The sequence below is a fragment of the Chrysemys picta genome, chromosome 7 (genome assembly GCF_011386835.1).
Source record: "Chrysemys picta bellii isolate R12L10 chromosome 7, ASM1138683v2, whole genome shotgun sequence".
NCBI classification, from domain to species: Eukaryota; Metazoa; Chordata; order Testudines; family Emydidae; genus Chrysemys; species Chrysemys picta.
Genome location: NC_088797.1, coordinates 126,273,220 through 126,281,841, shown reverse-complemented (window position 1 = coordinate 126,281,841; position 8,622 = coordinate 126,273,220). Strand labels below are relative to the sequence as shown.

The 8,622-nt window shown below is 52.4% G+C and overlaps 1 long non-coding RNA gene across 1 annotated transcript; it reads right to left on the bottom strand.

Annotated features, from left to right (window-relative positions):
• Window positions 1-2,360: 2,360 nt before the first annotated feature.
• LOC135972814 (uncharacterized) lies at window positions 2,361-7,679 on the bottom strand. The gene is made up of 2 exons (XR_010589354.1): window positions 5,076-7,679; window positions 2,361-3,863 (listed from the first exon to the last, which is right to left on the bottom strand). It is a non-coding gene; the product is annotated as an uncharacterized LOC135972814 (long non-coding RNA).
• Between the last annotated feature and the right edge of the window lie 943 nt (window positions 7,680-8,622).

Below are 8,622 nucleotides of genomic sequence, written 5' to 3'. Positions count from 1 at the left end.
CCAGTGGAGCTACACCGACCTACTCCAGCTCAGGATCTGGCCCTGAGTCTCTGTATTGATTCCAGGCACTTGGTAGCCCGAGGCTCGGCGCTAGCATGTCCCGCAGAGCCACCAGACTGCCCTCCACCCCAGCTCTTCCCCTTACCGTGACTCCTTGTGCTCCCCCGTTGGGTTTGAGCTAGGCAGGGTGGGGTGGGCAGGCAGGTTCTTCCCCTCGCCCTTGAGCGGGCGGGCGGGCGGGCGGCTACGAAGTATTTACACTTGCAAAGCGAGAGGCAGAGGAGGAGATGTTGGTAAATAGGCTATTAACACACAGAGCCACTCCATTAATTTCACAGAATAAATCTGTCCTTTACCCTCCTCCCTCTCTTTCTCCCGCACTCCTGAGCCGGAGGCCTGTGAGCGTGTGATGTGCTGGAAGGCGTAGGCCATGCTGAATTACCGGTGGAAATAATAGCACCTCGCTCTTAGTCAGCGGATCACAACGGCAAGTATCGTGAGCCCCACTGTACCAATGGGGAAACTGAGGCACGGGGCGGGGATATGACTTGCCCGAGAGCACCCAGCAGGTCAGTGGTAGAGCGGGGAAGAGAAGCCAGGTCTCTCATGTTCCAGACCAGTGCTCTATCTACTAGGCCACGCTGCATCCTGTTCTGGGTGGGGTGGTTTGGGGAAGAGCGGGTCTATTTAAAGAAGACTGTTTGGGGGACCAGATGTGCATTTCTTAGCCTAGGGTAATGCCCAAGGAACGGCAGAAGGCAGCTGTTAGCTATGTCTACAGAAAGGTAGAGCACCCGTCCCAGATAGCAGCCAGACACCCCGACCCAATCACCAGCTCGCTGTATGTATCCCTGCATGTTCCTAGAGACTAGACTCAAAGACTCCACTCGGTGAGTTCAAAGGGAAGCCGCTCGCCCCAAGCTGGGGGAGGCGGTAAGACCTGCGCTGATCCTTTCTGACGTCCTGTATCGGTGGAACACAGCCCCGGGACTGGGCATTGCCTCTCCCAAGAGGCTCTACCAGCGCTGGGTGACCCTCACCACACATCAGCAGCTGGGTCTAGGGTTGCTAACGCTGTATGTGAAAGATACGGGACGGACCTCAGATATCCCCAGTCCTGATCTAAGCCTCTGGGCGGAGGAGTCCCTTCTCCTCCCCGCATCGTTCCTTGGGTTCTCTGCCTCTAGTTCCACGCATTGCAGCGAGCCCAGGGCATCAGGTGCTGGGCCAGGTTCAGTGCAGGTGCCGGGAGCAGAGTTGGGGCTTCTAGCATGATGGAGGGGCAGCCGGGCCAAATCTGAGTGGCGTTGCGAAGCCATTTGCCAGGTCGAAATACAGGATAAAGACCAGCCCGTTCTGAGTCAGCACAGAACAGGCATTTATTTAGTTAAATAAGGGATACCCCTTGTGACAAAGTGGGGATTTTTTGTAATATTTATAGGAGGCCTGTTTGTGCCTCAGTTTCCCCTATATGCTGCATTGTTACCTAGCGGGTGGAAAAGGACTGTGTGAATGGCATCTAGCTGTCTAGGCCTCAGTCCCCAGATCACTGGAATATCTGAGAGGACAATGGCCAACCCACCCACCAGGACCGCCTAGCAAACAATGACCACTGATTGTTCCACCTCTCTGCAGGAAGCCGAGACGCAGGTCCCCAGCTGGTGGACAAAGGCCTGGGAAGGGGTGAGGTGGGGGATAAGAGTCAGGTGTTGGAAGGAGTGTGGGCTCTCACCTGGAGCCTGACAATGGAGATCAGATGGAGAGATGGACACAGCTTGAACAATGGGGCTCACTGCAGCTTGGCTGGACTCTGCTACCCTAAAGACTTCCTATGCCGTGCAGATGGCTAAGAAACCTGACTGTTTGGACAACGCTGTGTGGGTGTTGCTGCAATTGAGTGTACAAGTCTCCTTCTGGGGTCTATCTCGGTGGGACTCGCTGAACGGAGCTCACAGGGTGAAGCAGGGGGGCTGCAGGCCCAGAGGTCCTGTCCAAGGAGGCAGTGAAGCCGCGTGGCTCACCCTGGAGGAAGTGTAAGACCCCTGGGGGGGGGTCTGGCCCACTGATGGGGTTCCTCCCACAGGCTGCTCCAAAGTTGGGGCCATAGCACGGATCCTGCGGGTCTGTGATACTCCTTATAACACGGTGCAGTTGACAAGCCTAGCAGAGTGTGAACCTGGCCCTTCAGCACCAAAGGACACGTCTCTACCACTTGAGCTGAAAGAGTAACTCCGTTAGCTGGTGGCAGAAATAGGTTGTTGTCCTCTGTGGAGGAGGGGCGATGACACGCCTTTTACAAGTGTGTCACATCGGCAAGAAATATTTGTGAATCTTCTTTTAAATAAATCCCACGAGCATGCTTTGCCATTAGGCACCATCACTTTTATTCATTTGTGTTGTTATAGTTTGCAGTTATTAATAATCATTAATGTAGTGAGGAAAGGCTCTACTCGGGATTGGGGCCCCATGGCGCTGGGCCTTTTACAAAGACTTGATACAATTCAGATAACAATAGATTGAAATAAACAAAGGTGAAGTAAGGAACATCAAACAAGCATGTCTTAGGACAACAACTGTTCCTCACCCAGCTTGTCACCTGCTTAGGTATCCACAAACATTCACAGAGGCAACATCTTTGGACAAGACACTTCACCGCTCTGGGTCTCAGTTTCCCCAGCTGTAAAATGGGATCGTTGAAACTGCAGGGCTGTTTTGGAGACTATTAACTAACATTCGTAAAAGCACTTTGAAAAATGTATAATGCCAAATAATTGCTGAGTATCATTGCTGTTCCCTCTCTTCCCCACCACACACACACACACACACACTGAAAACACAGCACGATTCAGATCATGGCTTGCTGCTGGCGGTGATCCCTGGGCTCTGTGGATCATACTGTCCTTTCCCAAAGCTTTTGCCCGCCCGTCTGGTACATTTGATGCTTGTGTCTATGGATCAGTGGAGATTTTGGCTTTGAGGTAATGATTTCATTGATTTTTTTTTTCATTGCTGTTTCCATGGCAGGAAAGAATGTCGCCCTTTTGGCAGCCATGTGGCTGCAGGTAAAGAACGCTACAGTTTGTGGGAGGCCTAATTAGAGCGGATGATTTGAGTTGCCTGCCTGGGCATTCGCAGCTCCATTAGAACTGACACTGCCCTGGGAAGACGGGACGATTTCGCATCTGCTGTCCTGGGGAACTCACAGTTTCACAGATCTGAGTATTGCAGCAATCAAACTGCCCCTAACAGAATTCAGTAGATCTCCTGTTCCTTAGTCCCTTTCAGACTCTTGCTGTGATGTAAGAAGTTCTCCTAAATCTCATGTATTGTCCCTTAAAGGCACCAGGGGATTATTATTATTATTATTATTATTTTTAATCTCAAATCCTTTCCCCTTCCCACATGAAAAGGCACCTCCAGGAGGCAGCTAATACTATAATGACTACCAGCTTGGCTCATAATAAGGGAGGAAGGATCTTGGATATGTTTAATCCTAAGAGGTTATTAGACGTGTCCTTTCAAGTCTCTGGGGCCTCCTGGGCTGTAGCCACTTCTGTCCTACCCAGCAGCTTGGGTATGCAAGTTGGCATCGTGAGTTCCTTAGGTATGGATGGACAGTAAGCACGGCAAGAGAGTATACCAGCCCTCACGAAACCGTCTGTGTTGCCCAGCTCTGTCCTACTCACCTCAAGGTAGCAATGGAAGAGATCTATGGACTGCGTCTTGGACCACATGTTGTAGCCAAATGACTCAATGCTGTTGCATCTTCACATCCCCATGCAAAAGACGCAAATGTAGCAATCTTGTGGCCTAGCATCAGGATGATTTCAGCCCATGGGACAAATATAAATAGGTGGTTCTATCTATGCAAGGATAGGGTTACCATTCGTCCGGATTCCCCCGGACATGTCCGGCTTTTTCGGGTTAAAAATAGCGTCCGGGGGGAATTTGTCAATGTCCGGACTTCCCCTCCTCCCCCCCCCATGCAGAGCGTGCGCGCGGCTTACAGACCAGCCGGGGCTCCGACAGTCAGAGCCAGAGCCCTTCCTGCACTTCTCCCCCCCCCCTCCTGAAACTTGACACCACTCCCCTCCTCTCCCTCCCTCCCCCTCCCTGCACTCACAGATCCCCGGCTGTTCGTCTGGAGCTCCGAGCCTGCTGCCCTCCCCCGCTTCCGAGCGCGCTGCTCTGCAGCACAGTAAGGGGGCCGGGGGTCAGAGAAGCGGCAGGGAGGTTCTGGGGGAGGGGGTAATCAAGAGACAGGGAGCAGGGGGGAGGGTTGGATGGGTCAGGGAGTTCGGGGGGGGGCTGTCTGGGGTTGGGGGTGTAAGGTTTTGGGCAGTCAGGGTACAGGTGGGGGGGGTCTCAGGAGGGGGCAGTTAGGGGACAAGGCACAGGGAGGCTTAGGTAGGGGGTGGGGTTCTGGAGGGCAGTTAGGAGCAGGGGTCCCAGGAGGGGGCAGTCAGAGGACAAGGAGCGGGGGGGGGGGGTCGGGAGTTCGGGGAGGGCTTTCTGGGGAGGGTGGATAAGGTTTTGGGCAGTCAGGGTACAGGTAGGAGGTAGGGTCCTGGGGGGCAGTTGGGGGGGGGTCTTAGGAAGGGGCAGTTAGGGGATAAGGAACAGGGAGGCTTAGGTAGGGGGTGGGGTTCTGGAGGGCAGTTAGGAGCAGGGGTCCCAGGAGGGGGCAGTCAGGGGACAGGGAGCAGAGGGGTTTAGATGGGTCAGGAGTTCTGGGGGGGGCTGTCAGGGGGTGGGGGTGTGGATAAGGATTGGGGCAGTCAGGGGACAGGTAGGGGGTAAGGTCCTAGGGGGCCAGTTAGGATGTGGGGAAGGTCTCAGGAGGAGGCAGTCAGGGAACAAGAGGCAGGGAGGCTTAGGGAGGGGGTGGAGTCCTGGGGGGCAGTCAGGGGACAAGGAGTGGGGGGGAGGGTTGCGGGTTCTGAGGGGGCAGGAAGTGGGAGGGAGTGGAAGGGGCAGGGGCGGGGCTAGGACAGGACGGGGGCGGGGCTAGGACAGGGGCGGGGCTAGGGCGGGGCTCCTCCCGTCCTCTTTTTTGATTGTTGAAATATGGTAACCCTATGCAAGGAGGAAACACAGCTCTGGCAGTTGCTTTGAGGGCACACGGCCTTGTGGGAAAGAAGAGGCAGTGTGTGTCGGGGGGGTATTATGATTTCAATCATTCAGACCCCTCCTCCTGAGAGTCCTCCCTGAAAACAAACAGCATTGAAATTAACCAATTTCCACTTTGCAAGGATTTTTCAAGAGGGGAAGGGGGGAAAAAATCCAACCTTGGATTTTTTTTTTTTTTTTTGCAAGCGTTTGGGAACCTAACCCAGGGCTCGGATTTCAGACGTGACTTTCTAGCAGAGAAAGTGGCAAACACCCTGCTTCTCCTGGGTGTCCATGGGAAAAGGGGTCATGTTTACAGCCTTCCTTGCTCCTTACACTGGTTATTGGATCTAACATGAATGCCAGCGGTTCTGCCACATGAGCTCTTTAATTATGGCACATTTGCTCGCCTTGCCTCCGTCTGGTGGCATTCCCAGGCTCCCAATGGCTCCTGGCTTTATTAAAAACACTGCGCTGAAAGTGTTCTTTCTCTCGCAGTCACTACTTCATTGCTGTGATTGCTATTTATTGATTGCCATAGTGGCTCTTGCAAGCTTCAAAGACCCTTAGAGAATTACAGGCCCAATCTATCTACGGTACTTATATGGCCATCATCACTGGGCACTGCACTGTCTTTAAAGTTTTGATTTTCACAACTCCCCTGGGAGGTAGGGTGGGGTTATTGTCCCTATATTACACCAATGGCGAAGAGAAGCACAGAGAGATTCAACGACTCACCCAACCTTAAGCTAAAGCCCTAGCCACTGGGACATGCTTCTTCACCCTTCCAGTCTCCTACTTGGGTGCACACACGCTTCTTACCATCCAAGAATGAGATCTTGGCGTCACCATGGCTAGTTCTCTAAAAACATCCGCTCAATGGGCAGCGGCAGTCAACAAAGCAAACCGAATGTTAGGAACCATTGGGAAAGGGATAGCTCATAAGACAGAGAATATCATAATGGCACTACAGAAATCCAGGGCATGCCCACATCTTGAATACTGCGTGTGCAGTTCTGGTCGCCGCATCTCAAAAATAATATATTAGAATTGGAAAAGGTGCGGAGAAGGGCAAGAAAAATGATTGGGGGATAGAACAGCTTCCGTATAAGGAGACATTAAAAAAACTGGGACTGTTCAGCCTGGAAAAAGAGATGTCTGAGGGGGTGATATGACAGAGGTCTATAAAATCATTACTGGTGTGGAGAAAGTGAATATGGAAATGTTATTTACCCCTTCACACACCACAAGGACCAAGGCTCACCTGATGAAATTAATAGGCAGCAGGTTTAAAACAAACAAGGAAGTATTTCTTCACACAATGCACAGTCAACCTGTGGAACTCCTTGCCAGGGGATGTTGTGAAGGCCAAAAATGTAAGTGGGTTCAAAAATGAATTAGATCAGTTCATGGAGGATAGGTCCATCAATGGCTATTAGCCAAGATGGTCAGAGATGCAACCCCATACCCTGGGTGTCCCTAAGCCTCTGATTGCCAGATGATGGAATGGACGACAGAGGATGGATCATTGAACACTTGTCCTGTCCTGTTCATTCCCTCTGAAGCACCTGGCATTGGCACTGTCAGAAGACAGGATAGTGGGTTAGGTGGATCATTGGTCGGACCCACTGTGGCTGTTCTTATGTTCTTCCACCGAAGCCAATGGGAGCTGTACATCTACATCTCAGAGCAGATTTTAGCCTCACTCCTCCTCCCTATTGGGGGCGCTACTGCAGTCTAGGGAGCCATTCTCTCCAGCCCCCAGACTGCAAGGCAGACCAACCACTGCAGCAGTTCCAGCTGGTGGCTGTACAAAGTTGGCATCATCCCCCCAGGCAGGAAGACGTGGGGTTGGCCCCATGACCCCAGGCTGAGAAGGGGTGTGTGCAGGGCACTGACTGGGGAATTACAAGGGTCAGGTTTTTTTTCATTTCGATAATTTGACCACCACCCCATGCACCTATTTGGCAGGTTTAAGGGGGATTTTAGTGATGCCCTGGCCTTGGCTCTGGGCCTACGCCCAGGGCTGAATTGCAAAGTATTGCCAACCTCAAGCACTGCAAAGTCATGAGTCAGGCCCCTGAAATTCATGAGATTGTGTTAAAAATCATGAGATCTGAAATACATGAATAAATAGATTTTGTGTTCTTTTGATTGGTTTCTGAGATTTTAGAGTTCACTCAGGTCACATTTTCCGTTTAGACATTTACTTTTCTTTAAAAAAATGAAAGCTGAGATTCTCATGGATTCCCTCACTTCCAGGATCTGGGGATTTACAAAAATAACGAGCGTTGGTGGTACTGATTTCGCCTTAATAGCCTGGGTTGGAGGAGGAGGAAAGGAACTGAAAGAAGTTGGGTAATTAGGGCCGGTTGAAAAACCTCTGGCTAAATATCCATGGGATACTGACACTGATCTCTTCTGAGATCTACCAATGAGAAGTGCTATACAAGAGCCAGGTATTCTTAATTAATTAATTAGTTATATACTCATAGGCTTCGTCGGACGCAGTGGGCCTTCACCCACGAAAGCTCATGCTCCAATACGTCTGTTAGTCTCTAAGGTGCCACAGGACTCTTTGCTGTTTGTACAGATCCAGACGAACCCGGCTCCCCCGGATACTGCCCCTACAGTTCTCTTGGTATACAGGTGTTTATATTGACACAGCTGCTCCCGTGCAGGAAGGGAAATTGCTAAGCTGGTGCAAAGCCCTCTATCCCAGTATAACATGTCCACCCTACAGCTTTTAACCCAAAGAGTTTTACTTGTACAAAGCCTGGGTGTAGGCCAGGCCTTCATGCCCAGCTGAGCTCTGGGTTTGCAACTAACCACTCTGGTCCCAGCGGGTGGCAGTTAGGTGACCTGAGCGCCATGAGTTTGCTGGGTCTCAATAGACAGACCTCCCTGTCACACGCCCACCATCATGAGGACTGGCCCCCCGTGCTATCCGTCTAATGTGAGAACTAGGCAGGAATGGGACGCATGGTTATTTTAAGGTCAGAAGGGACCATTACGATTCTCTGTTCCAGGGGTGGCCAACCTGAGCCTGAGAAGGAGCAAGAATTTACCAATGTACATTGCCAAAGAGCCACAGTAATACGTCAGCAGCCCCCCTATCAGCTTCCCCCCTCCCGCTCCCAGCACCTCCCACCCACTAGCAGCCCCGCTGATCAGCGCCTCCCCCTCCCTCCCCGCACCTCCCAATCAGCTGTTTCGTGGCATGCAGGAGGCTGGGGAAGTGGGGGAGGAGCGAGGGCACAGCAGGCTCAGGGGAGGGGGCGGGAAGAGGTGGAGTGGGGGGCAGGCCTGTGGCAGAGCCAGGGGTTGGGCAGTGAGCTCCCCCCAGCACATTGGAAGGTTGGCGCCTGTAGCTCCAGCCCCAGAGTCGGTGCCTATGCAAGGAGCTGCATATTAACATCTGAAGAGCCGCATGTGGCTCCGGAGCCCCAGGTTGGCCACCCCTGCTCCAGTCTGACCTCCTGCACAGCACAAGCCAGAGAATCTCACGCGGTG